A 26,070-nucleotide genomic window follows, 5' to 3' on the forward strand; every position below is an offset into this window, starting at 1 on the left:
AACAATTTAGTGAGGTTCTTAGTGACTTAGCAAGACTCTGTCTCAAAATTGAAAACAAAAAGGGCTGGGGATGTGGCTAATGGTCAAGTGCCCCTGGGTTCAATCCCTAGAACCCAAAAGTTAAAAAAAAAAAAAAAGATTACATGTACATATATATGAAGTTAAATGTATCAACTAAAGTTCCAAATTTATGAAGATAATGATTATGAAAAATAACAAGATGACCCATGATTATATTAATATACACTTTTTTAAATTTGGCTTATATGGATACTTTGTAGAGATCACCTTTTCCTAGTATATTATTTAAAAAAAAAACTGAGGCATGGCATTTAGCTAAATTTTCAGATACGAGAAAATATAATTCATGATAGTAGGTGATGCTGATAACATCATTATTTTCATTTTCGTGGTTGCTGTTTTTATAAACTCACTTTAAAAAATAGAAGAGCTTCAGTCCTGAAAAAAGTAGACAAAAATTAAAAAAGAAAAGATAAAACACAGACATATTCCCTTAATGATTTTCTGGGGACAAAAGTACAAAAAACAAAATGACATTTTAGGAGGAAATTATTTATTTAAAGACATTCATGTATTCACAAAATGTTAATACATTTTATGTCTAAATATTCTTTGCCTGAATCCTCCTTCTTACATCTGACCTACTCCAAAAATCTATTTTTCAATTTAAACTTAAGGAATATGCTCTAGATATCCTAAATCAGAAGTGATATTGTACCATTGTCCAAATGGATATTCTTTTTTTGAAATCTCTCAGCTCAACCAGTTAGATCACAATGCTGACAGGACCAACTCTATGGATTCTATTCTTGAAGCAGAGAACCAATTTTTAACTGAGAAATAAAAAACCAACCTCTGAGACCACAGATAAAAACTTGACCTCACAAGGCACAGAAGGGTGCTGTTTATCTGAAAGATGGGCTACAGGAGGAATGAGATGGCTGTGCAGCATCTACTCCTACTCCTCGTGAAACAACTCAAAAGCATGCATCCTACTGATGTCAGGTCACCGCTGTCATCTGCATGGAGATAGTCATGAAAAATAGGATGGAAAGGAATAGACAAAGGTTAAAAGTTTCCTCATAGGATCTAACCTGTTCTATTTATCTTTCCTTTATCACAACTGGTAGAGCTGTCAAGAAAACCCTGAAATGTGTTGGTGCTTGCTTTACTGAAGACACTATGAAATAGGATGGCTTTTGAAGTGGCTTTGTTTTTATTGGAAAGACAAAGCATTTGATTTCATGTGCATTGACTATTCAATAAATCTACATACCGCCGGAGGCAGATTCATGCACATTCTCAACCAGACACACAGCACAATACTACATTTGCTGGGAAACAGGTATAAGTGACTGCTGATGCTGAATCCTTCTTGATATGTGATCACAGTAGAAAACTAAATATGTGAAGCTGGCTCTTCTTTCAAATTTAATTTCCTTTTGTTGCATGATCCCAAACCACCACTGCAATATGGAGATAGCATGGTCCTTCTCATGAAAGTAGCCCTCTAGAATTACATGCCTTGCAAATAACATCAAAATCTGCAGGGCAGCTACAAATTTAAGACAATGGGTGACCAAGATGAATTCAGTAAGTTTAGGCTATTAGGAAGTGATTAGTGAAGAACTTATTTCAGTCTATTTTATTAACCAGGTAGTAATTGCTCTATTAGACAAAGGCTCAAGGAACATACCTTTCGAACAAGAGCTTCAGGGGAGAAGACTTAGAGACTTTTTGAACACATGCATACAATGTAAACATGTGTAGCCACACATGTCACCCCCCAAAATTCATATGGGACTAATGAACATTCCAAAGAATCATGAATCCAGAAGAGATCCAAGCTCCCTACTAATAGGTCAGAAGGAACCTGGTACCAGCTTAACACCTCTTTCCACCATGCGGCCTGCGCAATGGTTTCATTAATGAGATTCTTGGCATAAAAGTTAGCTAGAAGAGATCGAAATAAAACACACAGACTCAGTTACCTTATTTCTATTGCCAGGTCCGAGACGGCTCCCCTCTCTGGCTCCAACCTCTAACTGCCCAGCAGGGCAGCAAGGATTACTCAGGGCTAGCAGGAGAGAGAGAGAGTGAACACGCCAGGGAGTAGCCTTTTATTGGGGAACAAGAAATTCAGGGGAGAATTCCATCCAATGAAGGTTGAGGGGGGACTGCACTCCAAGGTCAGGGTCAGTGATTGGGCCCCCAGGGTCAGTGGTCAGTCACACCCCCACACGGACAGGTTCTCTCATCAGGAAAGGGCCGGGAAAGTTCCGACACAGCCAGAACGCCTCAGACCCTTAACAGGAGCCGCCCAGTCACGTGTCAGGATGGCTTCCCACACCTCTTCTAGCCACAAACCTCTGGAATACCAAAGCCCCACCCATCCCTATTTCTACCTCCACAGACCTAGTTGTAACTGTCAGTCACCCCCCACCTCACTGCCCTTCCCACTATCATCTAACCATACTCAAATGAACTTGGCTATCTCCATTTCCTGCTTCATACCCTTGGTGGCTCCCAGAATTCCTGGTAAAAGGACAGGAGGTCCCCTTGGCCTTCTACATTGCCTCCCCAGCTCTCTGTGCTGGTCACCCTGGAGACAGGTGGGCATCACTCTCTCCTGCCTCAGTTCCTTGGCTACTGTAAGAGGATGATCTCAGGATTTGGCATCAGAAAAACTGGAAAAGAGTTCAGAACTTGAACATTTGTCTTTAACTCTTGTATCTTGTAAATATGGGATAGTCTCTTAGTCTTTGTTGACTTTGGCTTCCATAGATGAAATAGAGAGTAACAGTGTAATATAATAACAGAATAATATTATAGAGAATAATAGCACTGTTCTCATGGAAGATACCATAAATTGGTAAGTGCTTAGTAAACTACTCAGAGCTAGATATATTCTAGTAATTGTAATGCTAAGAGTGCTATAGGGACACATTTTTCTTTTATAATCATGTGACATCATCTAATTTTTTAAGAACTTTCCTTTTATTGACATGTATCCATTTGGACATTATGCTTATGTGAAGAAATTGAAGTGAAAAGAGAAAGATTGCTTTTGCTTCTATCAACATTTGCCATTTTGAAACTATTTTCTTTCTTGCTATTCCCTCAGAGGCAGGGTGGGTTAATGGAAAAGATTTTTTGGATGGAGCCAGACCTGGTTAGAACCCTGCTGACCCATCAACTTTCTCTGCAGCCATGGGCTCAAGTCTGTCCAGCTTGCCCCTGAGCCTCCACTGATCAGAATGTGGTGGGGAGTATTTGCCACATAGGTGCACTTGGAATCCATCTGCCTCCCTGAAATCATAATTCCTGCTCTGGTATATTGGTGGGAGATCGGCAATAACAGGCACAGATGGCACACAGTGTAGGCTCTCTAGAAATGTCAGGTGTTACATATAACTAGACAAAGAAAAGGAGAATAAGAAGCAAGAAGCATCTATAATTTTCTAAGAAGCTGAACTCAACACTCATTTGTTACTGGGCTTCACTTCAGAATGTTAATGGAACCAGAGAATATGCAAATATAACCTTTTCTTCATTAAAACTTGTCACATAGACCAACAATACTGTGACTAAACCCTCACTCATATATGGACTGTCTGAACTGTTAAAATCACAACGCTTAGCACAGAGCTAAATAGAAAACAGTTTGAAGTTCTTTACAAAGTTATACTGGGATTGAAACCAAAGAGTTGGAGGACTATCATAACATTTGATTAAGTTTACCCAAGGAAAAGAGTGTAGAGACACCCAGGGTCCTCACAAATTCAAACTTTGGTTTTCGACATGGCTTCATGTCAGAGGGGACACTGCTCACTTTGAATGCAACCTGAATAACTTCCACTGGGAGCCTGACTGTATGGAAGTTATATAAAAGTGTGGAAATCTTAATCATTCATGAACTTTTGAACTTTTTTGAAGTTTTAAAGACCTTACTGACTTTGACATTCATATCTAGAGCTATGAAGATAGGCTGCTTTGTTTTTTATGCTGCTTGTTGATTAAGTTGGAAGGGCTGAAGAGTGCTAGATATTAAAAAAAAAAGGATTTTTAAAATGATAAAAAGAAGATATGTCAACCCAAAAGAACTTATTCAATGATACACACATGAAATCACTAATGTCTCAACCCTCATTCCTAGATAGTTTGTAACACAAAACAAATAGGATAATCACATTTTTGAAAAAGTCTTTGCTTTTTTTTAGAGTGGGGGGAGGAAGAGGGAGGGAGGGAGGGAGAATTTTTTAATATTTATTTTTTAGTTTTCGGGGGAGACAACATCTTTATTTTATATTATGTGGTGCTGAGGATCGAACCCAGCACCCCACGCATGCCAGGCGACCACATTACCACATGAGCCACATCCCAGCCCAAGTCTTTGCTTTTATATAAACAGTAGCACCAGAATTAGGACTATCTAGAAAGTGAGTTCAATTGTTATATGGCTTTTAGACAGAAAGGGCTTTCTTCAGGCTTTCCATATTGAGTTAGATGGAATTCCCTGAACTGAGTCATAAGCATTATTCATTCCACCATGCCTTATGGGGTCAATCTCATGATGGAGCTGCCACTGTGCTCCACGGACATGTGCCCAGCTCACAAGGCACCTTTAAGTCACCTGCCAGTAGGAGAGAAATTAATAGAGAAGAAAAGGAACTAGTCCTTTTGGCTCAGTGAAAGGACAGAATCCCACTGGAAAACCAGGAGGGAGAGATCCAGGATGCTCTACACTTGCCCTGTGTTTGGTCTCTGGTTAGAATACATGGGATACTAGACAGTCACCCCACATGACCCAGGTCCTAATCCCTGGTATTGTGAGTATTGTCTTGTCTGGCAGATGTGACCATATGAAGGGTCCTGAGATGGGAGATCATCCTGGATCATCCAATGGGCCCTAAATGCCATCACAAGCATCCTTCAAACAAGGACACAGGAGACTGGACACGGGTGGAGGCAGTGAAACAGGGAAGTGAGAGGGGAGGCTGCTGTCTCTGCAGATGGAGGAAGGAGCCGGGAGCCAGGAAAGCAGTACTCTGGAAGCTGGAGGAGGCAAGGGGATGGACCTCCCTCTGGAAGCTCTGCAAGCAGCAAGGCACTAGTGACACCTTGTGTGGCACAGAGTACCTGAGTTCAGACTTCTGATGCACAGAACTAGCAGGAGTAAAAGTGTGTTGTTTTAACCCAGTAATTTTGTGTTAGCTTGTAAAAGCAGTTGCAGGAAACTAATGCAGAAGACCCCCCACTGCCAAGACCTAGCTTCTTGGTCTCCTCCTCAATTCCAGGTCTGAGAGTCTCTCGTGTGACATCTGTTTACCAGGCACCCTCTTCTGTTGATTTACTCTGACTTCCTGGCCACCACCTGCAAATCTATGTATTTGAAAATGTAACATCCGTGATCTGCATCTGGCTCCTATAAGGCCCAGGAGCCTTCACTTCTTGCCATATTCCTACTACCCCTGCCTGCTGTGCCCAAGGATCCAGCCACAGTACGCCTACTCCACCTGCCAGTGTTTACGGGGCAGCCACCATGCCTTCTCACCAGTGCCGCAGTCCAGCTGCAGCAAAATAACCGGGGGGTGACGAATAATTTGTGTAGATTGATACAGCAGGAGTGGGAGCCTTTTATTGTAGGACAGCAGAGGTATTTATATATTCCACACAGCTTATCTTAATTAACATAAACTAGATACAGCAGTCAACCAATAAGGAATCTCCACACTTAATGGCTCGCTGGCGTTACTTCACAAACCACTCCCCCTGGTAAAATACCAGGCGCCATCCTGACTTGTTTACAGACTCTAACAACCAGGACACAGCACTGAAGAGAGCAAATGTTCCCACCTTTGGAGAACTTACATTCAGATGGGAATTGGTAATTAATTGTTAAAAGAGAAAAACAGATTACTTCTCAGGTCATACTAAGTGTATAGTAAGGTGAATAATGTTCCCCTTAGAATCCTATCGTATTTGGAAATAGATTTGCAGACATAACTAGAGTAAAGATTGAGACAAGCCTATACAGGATTGGAATGGTCCTAGGTACAAAAAGAGTGTCTTTTTATAAAAGACAAACAGGAAGAGAGGGAAGAAGGTGGTATACAGATGGAGGTGGAGACTGGGGACAGGCATTGGCAAGCCAAGAAACACTAAGGCTACCTGGCAAAACAAGAATCTAGGAGGAGGCTTGGATCAAGCCTCTCTCAAGTCTCCAGAAGGAACCAAATCTCCAACATTGTGATTTCAGACTTCTGATTACCAAGCACTCAAAAGCAGATTTCTGTTACTTGAAGGTGTTCAGTTGTTACTATGTTATGGCTGCCACAGGAAACTCACTTAAAGTGATGGGAAAAACAGCATGGAGATCAGGACAATCAGAGCCTGGGAGTGTGGGCATGTGGGGGTTTGTGCAGGCGTTGTTACTATACAGTGGCCAGGAAAAAGAGCCTGTGGCAGAAGTGGGCTTGGCATGTCAGGCAAGAGGTGAGAGGCCAGTGGGAGAAGTGGAGTGGGCCCTGCATGCCTTGCTAAGAGAGGCAACAGGGGCCCAGACTTTGGAGGATATGCTGGCTATTGCAGGCCCTTGGATGCTTCTCCAGAGAGATACTTGGATGGTGGTTATATGGACATAAGCACCTGTTACAATGCACGAACTTCAGGCCTAAAAATGTGCATTTCTGTTCATCAAATATACCTGGATAAAGCTGAGTTTTTGGAAGGGGTCCCTGGATCTGCTGTGTTGATAACTGGCTTTGAGGGGCAGGGTGAGAGCAGAATGTCCTGAGAAGCAAAGAGTTTGGGTATAATTTGCAGGGTGATCCAGCAGGGTTTGGATGGGTGCGTGTGAAGTATGAGAAAAGGGAGCTCTTGGAGACCCACTGGGAACCCCCCTTCCTCCCCACACATAAGGGTATCTTCTGTCATTCATCTCAGGCACAGCCTGGACCAGTGGGGCAGGTGGGGCAGGCTAGGCCACCTTTTGGAGACTAGGACCTTTTATTTCAGAATAAGGAGGAATGATTTGAACCAGCAAGTTTTCTACTGGCTGCTGAAATGGAGAGAGACAAACAGTAAAATAATGACAAAATTGGTTCCTTTGAACTATTGTGGGTACCAAGTGCTGGAATTAGTCTCTGCCAAACAATGGGCTTCTTCTCTGAATTCAATCTAGAAGAAGTTGAAGAGGAAAAATAATGTACCATGATTAGCCAAAAGTTATGATATTATTTAGCATTTGAAATTACATATAATTTAAACATCAGTGAATTGCTGCTTCTATTGAAGATGTAAATATTTTAAAAGATGATTAGGACAAAGGATATTATCAGTTATATCATAACACCTATGTAGTGTCAATTAACTTTAAAGTGCTATTTATTTATTCATTAAGGCTACTAGATGTTTCAAGAAAAATATGTACACAAGGAAAAATTAATAATACATGTACATAAGAATTGAGTTGCTCTGAAATTTTGAACAGGTTCTTTTTGGTGGCAATAGCCCAAGGGAAAAGATTGCAAATTAGTACCCATAAAATTTACCTTGTAAAACATAATGACTTTATGGAAAATGCTTATATTCTACAACTATGTACCTATTTTAAAATTAATAGCCCATATTGTTCCTTAGAAAAGCACCTAGATGTGTGGACCCAGAGTGGGAACTGGAAGGAAAGAATTTGATGCTCACGATATTAAGATTAGAAGGACAGGATCTAAGGATGTTTGATCTACAGCTTTTAGTCTGTCTTAGGAGAAGATCAGGATTGTGCCTCCAGGTTAGATTAAGAATTTGAGAAAAAGTAACAAAGTCCCAGGTCACTTCTAACATTTTTATGCATATTTGGATATGCACATGTATCTGTGCTTATGAGTACATGTGTGTATGTATACATATATACGTGTATCTGTGTGCTAACATGCACACGTATGTATATGATGTGCTTGCATGTATATATGTGTATATATTTACAAATCTTTGTGTATGCATACATACACAAAATTGTACAATGCACATACACATGTATTTTACATAGATAATAGGGTGGTATTTGGAAAGAGTAAACTTCAAAAGCAAGTTGCTAGCCATGTCAATGCCACGGAACCAAGAATAGGATTTGGCTTAAATTAAGGGATCTCTGGCAGATTCAGGGGTGAAGGGCTGTGTTCAGCATAGGTGGTTACCAGGATGTGGGGGAAAGTCTATGACTAGGTATCTTAAAAAATCTTATTTTTCTAGGAGGAGGGAAGAACAAAGCCCTGCTCAACCCGTGGTGGACAGAGAAACGCAGTCATGTTGGCCAGGCTTGGGAGTTGTGTGGTCATTTTTCTTGTGGTGTGGATGACATTCGGTGTTTTGTCTATATTCACAGATGCTTATGGAAAGTGGAGACATTGTTAGGATCCATCATGGATACAGGACCTTGCCTGTGGTTCATGAGAGGTGAAGAGCTCAGGTTCAACAGGAGACAGCCCGGGTCTGACAGATGCCTGCCGGGTTGGCTGCCAGGCCTCGCTCTTCCCATCTCGCACCTGGGTGTGAGGCCACCCTGTGAGGCCATCAGGGGCACATCCGAGGGAAAGTAAAATGCTGAAGAGAAACTTCCCATTCTAAGGCTTACTGCCTCTGCAGAGGGTCATTCTAGGGCTAAAATGGTGTTCTAAATCTGCCAACATTTTAACAAAACTACAAGTTAAACAGGAAGAAGAAAAGGAATTGAACCAGTTCATTTGTCTCCAAGATCTCTAACTCTGTGTTCTTACAGCCTGAAATCTCCCAGAGAGCAAGTCTGACACTCAGTGAATCACCTGAAGAGTGAACTCATGGATCACGTGATTCTAACCAGGAATACATTAGGAATGGGAGGGAAGCTTATTGAGTAGTGGTTGTGTTTAGTTGCTAAAATAAGAGGAAAAATAAGACACCACAATTCCATAATTAGGCCTATAGGAACTAGTTCCCCTGTTAATAATAAGGCAAACCCACCCCTCTAAGTGCACTACTCCATGTTGCGCTTAAAGGAATCCTAAGGAAGCTAGAAATTCTGGGGCTTGAACACAGGGGCACTTTATCACTGAGCCACATCCCCAGCCCTATTTTGTGTTTAACAGAGACAGGGTCTCACTGAGCCTTCTTAGCACCTTGCTTTTGCTGAATCTGGCTTTGAACTTAGGATCCTCCTGCCTCAGGCTCCCCAGCCACTGGGATGGCAGGCATGTGCCCTCACACCTGGCTTATTTTTCCTTTTGAGACAGGGTCCCACTAAGTTGCCGAGGCTGGCCTCAAACTTGCAATACTCCTGCTGCATCCTCTGGAGTCGCTAAGATTACAGGTATGAACTAACATGTTCAGCTCATCATTACTATCAATATAAGAAAAAAGAAAAACAAATACAATGTCTGAATAGCTATTCACAATTACTTCTCATTACTAGGCATGAAGTACAAGGAAATTCCATGGGTGTTTATTTTACCTTATTTCACAGTACATTTGATATAAAACTATTAACTTATTTCCATCTTACTGTCTGAATTTTTCCAAATGTAAAATACAGACATTGTTTTCACTCTTCAGTTTGAATAAAACAACCAACATTGGATACTCATTAGCAGTCCCTGCAGAACATGAATCAAAGGGGTGTCAAAAGGCCACCTGTATACCCTCATCCTAGATGATTCTATAGCTGGGCAGCTGAATACATTAGCCAGCTTCTTTGCAAAGTGCAATAATAATAATAATAATAATAAATAATAATAATAATAATAATAAAATTCATTTCAAGATGATGATATCCAATTACCTTTAACTTGGACCTGCTGATTGCCGCAGTCTGGCTGGGCACAAAATTACGAGCCACTCAAGCAGGAACAAACTTTATTTTTGAAACTGCCTCCAATGCCCCGTATCCTCGTATCCTCCCGGGAAGATTGCTGACTGACCCACGCCATGTTCTCCCAGATGCCAACAGGAAGTCCCTCCTCCGGAATTCCCTCCTACCGCACTTTCCCAACCAATGGGAACTCTCCAGGAGTCCCATAGCAGGCCAAGGTGAACAGCAGGAGTCCAATATCCATATGAATGCAGATCTTAACATAATCATATCATGTCAATGGCTTGCTGGCATCACCTTTCAACCAAAAATGCCATGCATCATATTACTTGGCTGTGGCTCTTAGCAGTTGATAAAGTCTTAGATGACGCTTTTATGACATCGTGTGTGGCTAACTCACAGTAAATGGTTATGACTTATTTGAAAATTAACTAAAAGTTTGCAATGAATTCACAAACATTTTATCCTATTGTTGCCAAAAACCACTATAATTTAAAATGGGCAGGGGGTAGACAAGGCAAATGGAAGAGGTTTGACTATAGGAAAAAGAGCCAATGGTAGATAAATAGAAGTTTACTTATGCAAATAACCAAAAGGTACGTTATTTCTATTACCTTTTTCACTAATTACAAATAATAGTTTCTGTGATGGAGCTGTAGCTCACATGTGTAAGGCCTTGGGTTCAATCACCATCTCCACAAAAAAGAAAAAAAGGTAGTTTCTTCATTAAGCATTTTTTCAGTACACAAGAAATACATTGTTTTAAGTTCTGTCTACATAGTAGCAAACCAAAGCCACTAGAAAAAAACAGAATTTGGATCTTTAAGAATGCTAATTCAATATTTAATTATTGTACAAATATATGTTTTTAAACAAAATTTTCTTGACACCAGCCAGTTCACATCTTGCCCATGAATCTTCTGCTGGTGCTGGGTCAGGTACACATGCATCCACTTTTCTGCTACTTTCACAGTAAGAGGGTTTTGCTGCAAACCCTGTCGTTGCTGGGTTGCTCTGATCAGGAATGAGATCCCGGTGCAGAGTGCTTGAATTAGCAGCAGCTGCTTGAATTAGCAGCTGCTAAGTATGTGTTCCCCTCCCTTGTGCCACATGTGAAACCTTTGCTGGATCCCTGCTACTCCGTGAACTCCTGCAGCTCTATGTTCAAAGGAAACAATTCTTTGAAACAAGATTGTTTCAAAGAAACAAATTAAAGATTGACATGACTTCAAATTAATTGGGATTCTATTATGTGCCAGTCCTTGGAGGAATGCATTGAGCAAAACACATTTCTTCAACAGACATTTTACCAATTGTGTTTTCTAGACAATTTAATGCCAGCAAGAGAAACATACAATTTTTAGATTGTTGAATATCTGATATTAATTCCCATGTCAGCTATTTTTGGCACATGATCCAGAAAAAAAAAAAAAAAAAAAAAAAAACATTAAAACATGGTCTTAGTTGTTTTGCTGAAACTCAAAACAACTTTATTTATTTATATAATTATTTAAATGATGTTGATTTTCCTAGAACACAAAACAATGATGTGTTGACTTAAAACAATAACAAAAACTCACATCTCAAATTACAAAACAATCTGTAGTGGATTACACATCTGCCCTCAAAAAGATGCACCTAAGTGCTAATCCTTGTACCTGTTATTGAAAATAACATGCTTACAAATGTAATTAAGTATCTCAAGATAAAATCACCTTCCTGGATTTACTGCAGTTCCTAAATCCAAGAACTTATATCCTATGAGAGAAAGGAGAGGGGATTTGAGACACAAAGATACACAGGGAATAGGGTCACCTGAAGATGGATCAAGGTAGAGACAGGGCCACCAACAGCCAAAAGGGTCAGGGCAGGGTCCTGCCCAGATCTAAGAGGGTCTGGGTTTGCTCATGCCCTGACTTCTGGCCACCTGACTGTGAGAGAATACATTGAATACATTTCTGCTGCTCCAGATCACAAATTTAGCAGCAGGAACTAACATATGACATTTTTGAAGAGAAAAAGAAAACACTTGGAATGAAAATATAACTCAAAAGAAGCCCCACAGCCTCTGACCGTTTTTTCTTTCCTGAAGCAGTGAAAGGAAATCTTTCTCCAAAATAATCCTCAGAGAATAATCTATGAAATGACACAAGTTTTGGTTCCACAACATGATGGAAAAATACATAAAATTTTAAAACTGTCATTTGTATTAAGAACAGAATTTACTGTTTTTTCTCAATTTTTAGATTGTTCAATGAAAAGAATAATTGATTTGGAAAAAAATGTGAACTCACTCATTAATACAAAAAAAAAAAAAAAAAAAAAACCCTGAAAAACCTCACAACACTTCATCTCCCTAAATCTCTAAAGAGCAAGGCCACATGGCTGCTCAGTTCTCTTGCTTTGACGCTGACTTGTGAGATGGCGGTGCCCATGTACACGCCCCTCCCCAGAGGTGACCAGAGGTGACCTGCCACTCTGCTGCGAAGCCTCTTGTCCTCTCTACTCAGGAACCTCACCCATGCTCCAGCATCTTGCTCTTCCACACATTCTCACAAAATCCCACATCCCTCAACTGTCCCTCCAACCAGAAGGCTCTGCATAGTTCCCTGTAAGCTCAGTGCTCTTGTGTCTGTAGTGTGATAAGGGTCTGGTTGCCAACTTAGCATTATTTGGAGGTGGTAGAAACTTTAAGAGATGGAGCTTTCCTTCTGGGAGGAAGTTGGGAATATGTCCTAGCAAGGGATTGTGAGAAGCTGTCACTTCCTTTTACTCTCTTTGCCTCCTGGTCACAAGGTGAACAGTTTTGCTCTCCACATATGCAGGTCCTGATGTGCCACCACAGGTTCAAGAACAAAGGGGCCAACAGGTTGTGGACTGGAACCTCCAAAACTTTGAGCCAAAACAAAGGTTTTTCTCTTTATAAGGTGAATGTCTCAAGTATATTTGTTACAGTGACAGAAAGTTGACTAACACAGTGCTATATCACCTATCTCTCATTAGTGGTCACTAAGGAAGTAGAGGTTTGAATGTGGTTTGTCCCCACCAAAATGCACGACAATGCTTAGTTCCAGGCACAGCTATGTGGGGAGGCATCTGGGACATAGGCAGAGTCCTCACATATGAATTAATGCCTCACTCCTGTGATTGAGGTCTTACTTTTGCAGGACTCCACAAGTAATCACAACAGTGTGTTGTGGTAAAGCAAGGCAACCCCCTCGTGTTTCATGTCTTACGCACACACCTGTTTGCCATTCCATCTTCTAGCATAGATTGGAGAAGCACAAGTCCCTTGTCATACCAAGTTCTTAAATTTCCTAGCCTCCAGAACCATGAGCCAAATTAAACCTCTTTCAGTATAAATTTACCAGGCTCAGCTATTTTATTATAGCAACAGAAAGTGGATAAAACTTTCTCTCTCCCATATTTCTTCCATTCTTTCTTGCCTCCACGTTCTCACTGGGCTTCCTTCACTTGTCCTATTTCTTTTACTTTCATTCAGAGATTTAACAAACCTCCTTGGAGCATTTAACACAACCAGTCTGTATAAATTTCCCAGTATCATGGAGGAGGAGGTGAGAAACTACGAGGACAGAGTACTTACAAATGCTAAGGAGAAGGCATAGGAAAAGTGGGTACAGAGATGCTAGTGACCAGGAAAGCCTTAAATGAGAAAGTGATATTTAAGAAAATGTTTCTCTGGTTGCTGACAGGAAAGGAGACTGGGCAGGACGGAGGTTGAAGATAGTGGTAAGCTTAAGACATAAATATGGAGTCACTACCATTAGACAGCAGTTAAAGCTGAGTCTGGATGGGCTCATCAAGGAAGTCAGTGCAGACAGGCAGGAAACAGCACCCCAATACTGACTTCCCTCCTCCTGAGGCCCTCTCCCCAGGTTTCCACCCACTTCACAGGCACTGCTTACCCCTGATTGCCTGACTTCTGGGCTTTGTGTAAGTGAAACCATGTACAAGGCCCTGAAATCCATTGTTTATTAGCAAATATTAACATTTTTCTTGACTGGTCCGAGAAAGACCACATTAACTAATTTTTATTACACCATGTTGTTATAATTTTTCTATTAATTTTTCTAATAATTTTAAGCATGACACATAATGGAAATATCATCAGGATATGGCATGCACACACATACCCATCCATGTGTGTGATATGTACACATATCCCTTAAAAAAGTTAATAAAATAATATGAAATCTTAGAAAGTGTGATATACTCTGATAATCATTTATTTGATTCCACTTTATAAAATGCTGGCTATCACTAATAGCTTGAGAATTGCTATATTAAAAACCATTCCATGCAAATGGAGTTTGAACACAAGCAGGAGTAGCTATTCTCATATCTGACCAAGTAGATTGCAAGGAAAAGTTAATCAGAAGAGACAAGGAAGAACACTAAATACTGTCAAAGAGAATAAAATTAATGCAACAAGAAGATATAACAATAATAAATATTTATTCCCTAAAGTGCGCATAATTACATGAGGAGATAGGAATAAGAGAAGGGATCTTGTCAAAACGGAAGTGAGATCAAAAAAGTAAAAGCAGGGGATTAAGTAATAAAGAGGAGAGGAGGGAAAATGAAAGAACTGTGAAATAAAGTTGACCAAATTATACTGGGTACACATGTGAATATACTACAATGCATTCTGATTTTATATATAACTAAAATGCATTAAGCTTACTCATTACTGTTAAAAACAAAATGACAATGAAAACCACTAAACATCTATTTAAAGTGGGAAGGCTCCTCTTAATCACAGAAAATAATTTTATAGCAATTTTATAAAAAGTAAGCCCTTGGGCTGAGGGTATATATCTCAGCTGGTAGCGTTCTTGCCTAGCATGCACAAGGCTCTGGGTTCAATCCCCAGTACAACCCCCCCCCAAAAAAAAAAGCAAGCCCTTAAACCACACATGATGGTGCATGCCTATAATCCCAGCAACTCGGGAGGTTAAGGCAGGAGGATCACACATTCCAAGTCATCCTCAACAACTTAGCAAGACCCTATCTCAAAAAATAAAAGGGGTTGTGGTATAGCTCATTGTTAGAGCTCCCTAGGTTTAATCCCCAGTAATATTAAAGAAAAGGGGGGGGGGATAAGACATGTCTTAATATACAATCTACACTAAAAGCAACTGTGATGATAAACTCTAGTCCAGCTGAGGCTGAATATCCAAGGAATGCTATGTTCTTAGATAACTTCCATATGGCAAGGGAAAAATGAAATCTTCTAAGTCACTATACATGCTAATATTCCATAATAAATTGAATAACTGAAATGTTATAAAAAATTTAGATAATAAAAACTCCATATTTTCTTTAATGGTCCTTTTTTATCTTTTGGTCATTTATAAGGAGATATTCCATACCACACTATTTCATTCTCTTCTCTGCTGTTTTATTTCTCCTTTCATCATATTCATCACCACTACCACCGTGTGTCTTCAGCAGCATCCCCTCACTTGAGTCTAAGCTTCATGATGGCAAGGACCATTTTTGCTTGTCTACTTTACTGCTATCCCTAGTACTTAGAAGATTAGGAACACAAGAGATATTTGTGAAATAAATTAATAAATTAGTGATAAAATGAGTAGAATACTGACTTCTGCACAGAAGTTCAACCCCAACAACTCAAGTGCCTCATTCTTTTCCCTCCTACATGGCTATGAGAGAATCACAGAAAGACAAGCCCCTATACTCTGAAGGCATAAGCTGTACATCATGCACTACCTATCAGTGCTTGCTTCTTTCTTCCTTTACATTTACAAGTAACAACTCCCCAGCTCCCTTTGGCACTGTTTTGGAACTACCAGTTGCTCATTTCCTTTCTGAAAAAACAACAGATGTGAAATCAAAGCACCCTGTCCTTATGCCCCTCCTTCAGCTAAAGTCAGAAGCTCCTCAGGCCACAAAAAAATAACAGCAGCAAGGAAAAGGCAAATAACAGCAGGGCAAAACAAACCAGAGGCTTCTACCTTGACGTAGACCAGTAAAACTGAAAATGGTTTCATCTTTTTCTATTTGTATCCCTCTGCAAAGAAGTAGTTGGGCTCTGAAAAAGAAGCTGTCTTCTGGCTGCATACCCCAAGTTGTGGGAGGAAAGATCAAACCAACTGGCAGTTGGGTACTGATTTGCCATTGGTACTTCATCCACCTATTTGACTGAATCTCTCCAAAACTCATGTTAAGGGTCACGTAATCCTTTCTGCAATGACTTGATCAAGCTTGCTGGAAAATCTAACAAGAATCCAAGGTTCTCCTTGTTTCTAAGCTTATGGTATTGTTGTCTGATGTCATTTGTAGTAGTTTAATGCCTTCTCATTAAAAAATGCATGTGTCTTGGATTGACATTTAAAGTTTGGGAGGTGGAATGGGCTCTCCTAGCAGAATAAAAGCAAATCACCTAGTAAAACAGGAGATAAATGCATAAAACTAGCCAGAGACTCTGAAGCAGAAATACATTACTGACTCAAGATATCATTTCAAATTATTTTATACTAGAAATTGGCTTTAAGAGACATGTATTCCCTGCTGAATGTGTTGCTGACTCAAGTGATCAAAACCAATCCATTTTTAAATTCAGGATAAATCTCAGGCCTCAGAAACAGGAAAAGGAAGGAAAAAAGAAAGTTTCCAAAGCAGAAAGGCAATAGTAAATATTACTCATAGGACCTATCTCTCTGATACGCCTCAAGCTTGCTAACAGCATTTCTATGCCACAGGCATGATACTATCCTTTGCCCTCCATTTATTTTACAGGAAGTCCTTCCCTAATAGCCAAGAGAATGAGACAAAGCACTCTGACATCTCTCCTGCTTAGAAAAGGCTCAAAAACATGGAGAGATGCCACAAAAACCAGCATGAGCACAACAAACAGCAGTGGCCAAGGAAATTCAATCCCAATTGAAAATCTGCCAAATGGGAACTACTCGATAATTGAAGAGCAAGCATCTATTTAAATAGACTGTGTCCAGTTAAGTATAAAGTGTGTGGTTATTAGGATCAGAGAAGAAACCCCTCCTAAAATCACCACTGGCCCGTTAGAAGTTCCAATGACTATAAAATCATTCCTCCCTCTAAGGTGAATGTTCAAATCCTAAACAGACTCAGTGAGGCACAGAAGAGAGCCACCAGGGTAGTGGTGCTTCAGGTCACAGCAGGCTTGGTGATGTCAAGTGGGATGGAGGGGGGGGCATGCAGGGATTATCTTGCCCCACGTGGCAAAGCTGGACATGCCAGGGAGCCCCACAGCATGTGGAGCATGGATTTGGATATGAGTAAGAGGTAACATCCAGAGCCAGGGACAGAAGTCTAAGCCAATACTGATACACAACAAATCTAACCAACTAGAAACAATACTGAATTACACACATTTAGAGTCCATTTAAATGGACTCAGAAAATCCTTTCAAAAATCAAATTTACTCTTAACATGGCCCAAAAGTTAAGAGCTACTATACTGGCTGACCCTAAAGAACTGCCCAAACACAAGGCAACATATCACACTGCTCTTTTCCAATAGAGAATGCCAACAGTTGTACTTGACTACAGTAACAGAAGGTAGAAGTTTTTCAAATGGCAGATTTCCCATCCAAATTAGTTCTTCTGAAAATAAAAATATATATATCTTTCAGTATCTGGGTACATACCAACAAGGTTGCCTGAAAATATAACCTGGGACCTTCCCAAGCTAAAAGTTTATGGGATTAAAAACATCTATGAGGTAAATCCTTGAGAATTGACTATAACTACAAATAAATTTTCTGTGGCCTAAAATCCATCTTCCACTGGTAGGTATGATAAAAAATTATCAGGACTAAATGAGATCCTAGCACTCAGAGCAATCTGGTTCTAAAATATGGCCCAAGTCTTAGACCTGAACCTGAACCCCCAGAGGTAGCATCCAGGAGTGTGTGCTGTTAATAAGTTCCCTGGGGTTATTTTGAAGTTCAAGAAACATTAAGTTCATCTCTTTCCCTCCAATTACAGATGGGGAACTAATAAATCATTCAGGAGAGAGTCTATGTTCAGGCCTTCACATTAGAACTTTGTGACCTGAGAATGAATGACCCAAAGGCACTTGTTTCAGCAGACACATATAGTCAGCCAGAGTAAGGGCAGCCAACTCCCTGCCCACAGGCATCTCCCTCTCCAGAGCTTGGTGTGTGGCCTTTGAAACAAGTGGGAAGGGAAGGAGAGAAAAACAGAAACCTATCATTACATTCTTCACTGAGATTAGATTACAAGTAATGTGGTGAAGAGCCTTTAATAGACTAGAAATACTCTCACAGAGATGCCTGTCAATTCTGTACAGAAGAACTAGCTAGTAAAACTTTAAAAAAACAATTATTTAAACAATATGTTATTCTACTTCTCTGCAAGGCTGCTGAAGGCAGAACAGAAGAAGAGTTTTCTTAGGAGAGCTGGTCTCCAAATCTGAGGTCAAGACCAAGATGTAATTCAAAGTAACTACCCCTCCAGGCAATTATATCAGGTACCACCAGTCTATGGACAACAGCTAACTAATGTTGTGTGCTTCTCATTGACCCCCATATCTAGCCAACCCCCCTTTTCTCCCAAGAGGTACTGTGACTATTACTAATAATGCTGGCATTGAGCAGATGTATTATCAATTAAAGGAGTTTGTATTTTTCATTTTAAGAAATAAAAACAACAGAGACATTTTTCAACTAATGAAATAATTCTGAGAAAATATCACACCAAAGGATAATCTTATAGAACTAACAGAGTAGAAAAAGAAAAAAATTGAGCCAAGCATGAATCTGAAGGCTGAGGTAGGATAGGAGAACTGCCAAGTTGGAGGCCAGCCTGGGCCACATAATGAGAACCTATCTCATGATAGTCATGACCATCCTTTCAGGCCCCAGTGTATACCTACATCCACTTACAGCTCTATAAATAGCAACAGCCAGGCCCTACACAGTGACCAGCCACCTGTGAAATTAGCATCAAATGATCTGATCAGGTTTCTTTACTATCTCTCCTCCTCTTCGCCCTGGACCAAAAATCCAGATGCTGCTGTGCATCACATTTTCCTTGATGGGTGGAGAAAAGACCTGTCGCCAACACAGGATGGCCACTTCACCATAGCATTCCAACTGACTTAAAACAGAAAAGGTCGCAATTTTAACACCAAATCTCCAATATTTATTTTGTAAGTTTTGAGCCCTAGGAAATTTATAACAAAAGTTCTATTTCCAAGAAATTAAACACAAAATATTCTATTATTTTATAATTGATTTAACTTAATAAAGTCAAAAACAAAATCTAAAAATAGTACCTAAATTTTACATGATTAAATATCAATTGGAACTGAAAAGGAAAAGAACTCTAAAGATGACAGGCAGCTTATGACTAGTACACTAGAGAAAATGTATTTCCATTATTTATTATTTCCTTTAATTATGAGACTTCTTGCCTAGGTTAGGAAACCTAAAATGGCAGGGGCTTGTTTGTTTTGTAAAGCTCAAAAACAAGTGTTCTCTGTCCTTCCTAATGTAGGGGCACTTAATGTGAAAAGATAACCTTTCCAATTCATTTAACAAACATGGATTTATTGAGCACACACTGTATGTAGGACCCACAGCTAGAACTTAAGGGATCAACATGTAAAAAACAATGTTTCTAAAATTGTTACACACACACACACACACACACACACACACACACACACTGAACTATAGCAACTATATGCAGTACCTTATTTTATACATGAATAAATATAGTTTAAATGAAATGTAAAAATGACAGTCATTTTTCAAAGTTCACCCTATCACTATTTCATAGTCCACAGCCATGCATCACTCCAAATGCACTTACAAGAAAGTCTGTTAGGGTAAGTACTAGCCTATTTAAGGGGAAGTTCAGAAGGCAGTTAGCAAATGCTCCTTACTGCTAGTGGTAGCATGCACCTCAATCCTACCCACTGGCCCCTTGCTGCCTCACAAGCCCCTCTGCCTACCCCCAAGAAACCACTAGAAAACTAGTTGACTTATTCTCAGTGTTAGTTTTATAAGAACATAAAACATCCCTTTCTTTTCTCTTACCATTCTTAAGATCAGAATCAATAACTTCTCAGGAATATCATGTACTCTAAATCTAAAATTATGCCCCTTACATGTGAGACCAGTAACTCCCCAATCTGACTGCATACTACAAATATCTGAGAGCTTTAGAAAAAGAAAAATACATTGAAGGTCCCATCACACAGCCTCGTTTACCTGGTCTGGAGTGTGTGTGTGTGTGTGTGTGTGTGTGTGTGTATTTTAAAGTCGCTGGATGATTCTAATGCACAAGGACAGCTAGCGCTTCATTAAGTGTGGTCTCTGGACCAGGAACACCAGTGACATCTGGGAACTTCTTAGAAATTCAGAGTCGAGGGTGTAGCTCATCAGTAAAGGACCTGGGTTTGATCCCCAGAACCACAAAAGGGAGGTGGTGAGGAGAAACGATAAGAACAAGAAAGAAGGAGGGAGAGATAATGAGGGGAGGGGACAGGGTCTAAGTTGCCCAAACTGGCCTCAAATTTGAGATTCCCTTGGCCTCTGCCTCCTAAGTAACTGGAATTGCAGTGTAGGCTATGGCACCTGGCCACTATCAGTATTTCAGCAAGGCTTCCAAGTGATTCTGAGGTACATTAACATCCAAGAACCACTACCTTAGAAAACCTAAAAATATTTAAGAATTACTGTACTGTTGATTCATTTTTAAGGCATTTACATCTTACCTTTACAATTAGATAATAAAGTCCTCAAAGGAAGAAAGTGAACCTTCTAAATATCCCTATAGACAGTACTGTGCCTTACACGGGTAGGTGCTTTGTTAATATTTAATGGCTTATCATTCAGCCAGCCTCCATGTGGAATCATAAGCCACACTCTCCACAGAGAAAAGGGAGGGCTCTATGCCAATATAAACTGGCAAGAGTGGTCTGTCCCCAGAAACTTGATTAAATGCCAATTCCTTCTAAACCTATAGGAGTCAGCTGTTCCCATACTATCCAAAAATCAAAAATTCTCTTCCTTTAATCAAGAGTTATAAGAAGAAATTTGGAAAAAATTATCCTGAAGAAGAAATTTTTCTTCAAAGTCTGTTTTTAAAAGAAAGAAAGAAAAAATTATTGGGAAATGATTTTATATTAAAATCAGTAATAATCAGTCATATATTGAATAAAAAAACTTCATTGGACTTCATTAAAGATTCAACTATTTCTTAGAAATCAAAGCTCAGACCAGACGCAATGGTGCATGCCATTGAAATAGGAGGATTCCAAGTTCAAAGCCAGCCTCAACAATTTAGTGAGACCCTATCTCAAAAAATAAAAAGAGCTGGGGACCTGGCTCAGTGGTTAAGCACCCCTGGGTTCAATACCTGGAACCTCAAAAAAAAAATCAAGGCTCAAAGGCCTTATAGTAAAACAGTAGCACCTATAGGGAATTATTCTAAAACCTAGCTTTCTGAGAATCATCTACATAAAGGGAAGCATTCACAGGAATTGCTCCAAAAATGTTAGCTGCTTCCATCAGAATATGGGTGCAAGACCTTCAATTAAAGCAAAGTGTGTTCTCAGAACTACAAAGTGTACAATGACTTTTAGAAAGTTGCTTAAGTAACAGAGCTTGAAATAAATTCAACCATTCCATTAATACAACCAGAAAACTTTAGTAGTCTAGAAACCCTAAGTGACAGATAAGAAAATGGCATGGGGCAAGCATAATGGGATAGATTTCCTCCGTTTATGATAGCCTCCGCTGATTTATTGTGACCACACTTTCTGGGATTACCTGAGACTGCCCAAGAATTAAGGAAAGACATGTAATTCTAAAGTTCCCTTTAGATACAATGCCTTTATTATTTTCCAAACATATTAAGTTGTTCTAACCATAGAAGGGCAAGTACAGGCACCAAGCGGGAAAAGTGGTTATGATGGTTACTTCAAAAACCACTTTTGAGTTAAAAGCTAGCCTTAGCAAAAGCAAGGCACCAAGCAAATCAGTGAGACCCTGTCTTTAAAATTTAAATTTAAAAAATACAAAATAGGACTGAGGATATGACTCAGTGGTCGAATGGCCCTGAGTTCAACCCCTGGTAACCCTACTCCCACCCCACCCCCAAAGAAAAACCACTTTGAATTTATTTTTGCTCTCAATAAAAGAAGCCTCATCTCGAGTAGGAATCAGGACCCACTCTTGAGTAAACTGCTTTCCACAGTCAGGGATTAATGATTAGCAAACTGGCTGTGTTCCTCCCCAGGTCAAACAACGGTGATGCTGAAAGTGGTTATACATACTACACATGGTTAAGAATCACGCTGTCAAACACAGACAGGTAACAGGGATCCTGCAAAGTTAGGGAAGGGCAAGAGACACAGAGATAAGCACATACCATGGTATTTCTTGTTATCTCATAGATCCCAGAGCCACCTAAGGAAACAAAAATGACTCCTCACTATTAACTCCTAGGTTTATTAAACAAACAAGCACATTAGATCCATAGCCAGGGATGCCGGCACATATAGAAATCACTTTGGGAGACAGGGGAGATACTGCAATTGCACTCAGAGGCACTGAACCGCTGAGCCACATCCTCAGCCCTATTTGGTATTTATTTAGAGACAAAGTCTCACTGAGTTGTTTAGTTCCTTGCTTTTTGCTGAGTCTGGCTTTGAATTCTTGATCCTCTTGCCTCAGATTCCTGAGCTGCTGGGATTACAGGTGTGCACCACCACACCCAGCAGAAATCACTTTTTATGTGTATTTCTTATGGTTCCACAATTGTATACATGGCTTACTGTCTTTTAAAGAACAGCACAAAATGAATTTTTAAAATATTCTTAGAGGTTCCCCAGTACCCATCCCTTCTGTGCCACACCCAAAACTTCTTGAATACCTTCACTTACATAAGACTTATTTACATTTTTGAAAATCTTACCAGAGTGCTGTTCCTAAAACAGAATAATACTGTATTTGCCTTCTAATTCAGTCATGGTTCTACATTAGAAAAGAAAAAATCTACCCCATCTTAGAAATCATACAGATTTGAAGACAAATACATATGCAAATTTGTAAGTGTTATCACCTGTTAATATAGGCTGAAAATTCCAAAGGTTTATTTTCCCCCACAAATAGTTCCCCTAACACAAAGCCAATAGGATTAGAATATATAACTGTATCTAATCTCCTCTCTTATTAGTCACCTGACATACCACAATGCAGCTTTTTTATGACCCAGCACCATAATTGACAACTTCCAGAAATACCACATAACTTTTTTTATTTGTTCTTTTTAGTTATACGTGACAATAGAATGTATTTTGACATATCATACATACATGGAGTACAACTTCCCATTCTTGTGGTTGTACTTGATGTGGAGTAACACTGGTCATGTATTCATATCTGAACATAGGAAAGTTATATCCAATTCATTCTACTATCTTTCCCATTCCCACCCCAAATTCCTTCCCCCAGTTCCCCCCACTTCCCCCTGTCCAATTCGTTGACCACATAACATTTTTCACAACATTGCCCAGTAAAAGAAACAGACAAAAATAACTTCCATATGGGGATAATACACTTAACCGTTTGCAATTATGTATTCTGTTTATTCTGCAGGTACTTATCTGGTAATTCATAATTTACCAGAACAAGTTTCTATTTGTACATATTGCTAACAGATTTATATTCTAAAGAATTCACAACTAGCCTAGATTTCTCTGGAGAAATCTGTATTCCTCGGAGCCTCCAGCTGCCTTCAAATCATGTGGGGAATTAATTAAAATAAAAAATATATATATGCTTGGACTCTGTCATAGAATTACTGAACCAGAAGCTCCACAGTTGAATTACTGGCCCCATGTATTTTTTATAAATCAACTTTATTAAGGTATAATTTACTTCAAATAAAAGTACCCATTCTGGTTTCAAGACTATCTCCGTCACATACCAATTCTTAGAGGCTGAAATGCTAATTTTATTAACATTGTATTGGATTATGTATAAAATTATAAAGTTTGGTTATTTAAAATTAAAACTTTAGATCCAGGAAGAAAATACCCATTCTAAGTACACTGTTTGGTGTAGTATCCATAACCAAGATCTACAACATCTCCATCACGCTGTGAACATCAAAATTGGTCTCCTGTTGGGCCCACAAGATTTTTTCTTAAGATTTCATGTTTTTCAATTGTTTAAATAAATTCTTTGTTGAAGTATTAAATTTCTCTCATAATTCCGATATCTAATTCATCTCAGTGCTGACATGTGCTACTGGCTATTCTCATTCATGTTCGATTTTCCTGATTCTTTTCATTTTATTCCAGATGTCTTTAGTTAGTAGGCATGTTGAAATGTAGCATGGGGGATGGGGAGGCAGGGTGTAGATTCCGTTTCCCTCTGGGACCCACCAAATACTACAGTGGAAAAAGAATGCACTGAGTCTCACTGCCTGTTACAGATGGCAAGGTGCAAGTTCACCTCCCTGCTTGGCCCTGCTGACACCTTTCCAAAGAAAATATGCACTCGCTGGCATTGCCTCATTTCCACCAGTTGAGGGTGTAAGATCAGGTTCCTCTCAGCCCCACTGGCACCCAGGGGAAGGGGAGAGGAGGGATGATTCTACCACTTTGTTGCAGAAGGATGGGAATGGAAGCTCAGTTTCAGCCTGGACCCCACCCCCCACCCCTACTTATATTCCCTGGTCCTCCTCTAGACTACCACCTAGTTCTGTCAATCATGGAATGGAAGACCAGCACCTTGCTGTTGACACCACCTGGCAGGGGTATTGATGAACACTGCCTGTTTCCAACAAGCAGAGTGGGAAGATCAATTTTTTTGCTCTGCCCTGCTGTAGCTTTAGGGGTATGGGATATGATTTTCCCCTTAGTATTGGATACAGTAGAGAGAGTACTGTCAAACAAAGCTTTGTTATTCACCCATCCTTTCCCAGAGCTTGGCAAGGGAAAAAGACATTTAAGCTTTTTTTTTTTTGGATAGGGGAGCAGGGCAGGAGGGGAGTTCCTATAACTGTCGCCATTACTGACCAGAAGTTCCCACAACACCCATTCTACAACTACACAATTTATGAGTTTTGTGTCCTTAAGCATCATTAAGGAAATCCAGAGGATTCACCGTCATGCCTTTTCTCAAGTCCCTAAGTGGTAGACAGTCTACCTTTCTACCTTTCATGTGCTTTTTTGTTGTGTCATGTTCAAGGTTTTTAGTTTAAGGAAAAAGACCTTAAGGGGGAAAAGTTTAAAGGAAAGAATGGGGCTAACACTCTTTGCAGAACTAGAACCCTTAGAGATGTATATCTTTAAGATGCCCTCTCAATGATTTTGATGCACAAATGTGCAGAAACAGCAGCAATGTTCTAGGGCATTAGAAAAATCAGACCCACTAAAGGGGCTCACCAGACAATCCAATTGTGGATAATACTATGTGTAAGGCGACCTACTTGTATACTTTTGTTTGAATTTGTTCATTTATTCCTTATAGAAACTTTTGTGTGACAATGATTTAAATTATCATTTTCCATATAAGGAGATACTTCTAGTTTAATAGCCCAAGATCACACAGCTCATAAATAATGGAGACAGAATTCAAAACCATGCTCTTTTGCTCCCTGACTCCACATTTTTACAAACTACTCTCTCACACAATGCAAAGCTTATAAACCTACCTTTATGTATACATTTTCAAAATTTATTCAAACACATTAAGGCATTATCCTCCTGTAATAAATAAAGTCAAGGAACACAGGAATCAAAAAGGATTTGCCTTAGGCTATAAATTAAAAAAACTCATTGGCATTCTCCCTGGGTTGGGAGGTGCAAATTATTAAGTCCTAACTTCTTAGACTAGCTCTTCATAAACTGATACCAGCCTATATTTTCAAAGTTAATTCACGTTTTAAGGCTTTAAGCTCCAGACAGGAAAAATAAAAGTATACTTCTGTTAAACTACACAGCTGTTTAGAACCAACTCAGTAAGCACTGACTTAATGAATGAGAAGCAATAAACCCAGCAAGGGGGGCAAAAAAAAAGTAATGATTCAAATGTAGAGCAACTGAAATGGACCGGACCAATGTGAATGTCTTATTTGACCCTATATCTTTCATTAAACTAATCGTGTACATCTATCCCAGGCTCTATAAATTTTATTATC

At 39.6% G+C, this 26,070-nt stretch overlaps 1 protein-coding gene across 4 annotated transcripts in view; it reads right to left on the minus strand.

The window, feature by feature from the left end:
- The window catches only part of LOC124100911 (catenin delta-2-like), a 130,942-nt gene that overhangs the window by 99,472 nt on the left and 5,400 nt on the right, over nucleotides 1-26,070 (minus strand). The gene's annotated exons all lie outside the window — the stretch shown is intronic.

This window comes from Marmota monax, unplaced genomic scaffold, assembly GCF_021218885.2.
Source record: "Marmota monax isolate L192 unplaced genomic scaffold, Marmota_monax_Labrador192_F-V1.1 WCK01_AAM20220418_F8-fsc00440, whole genome shotgun sequence".
Lineage (NCBI taxonomy): Eukaryota > Metazoa > Chordata > Mammalia > Rodentia > Sciuridae > Marmota > Marmota monax.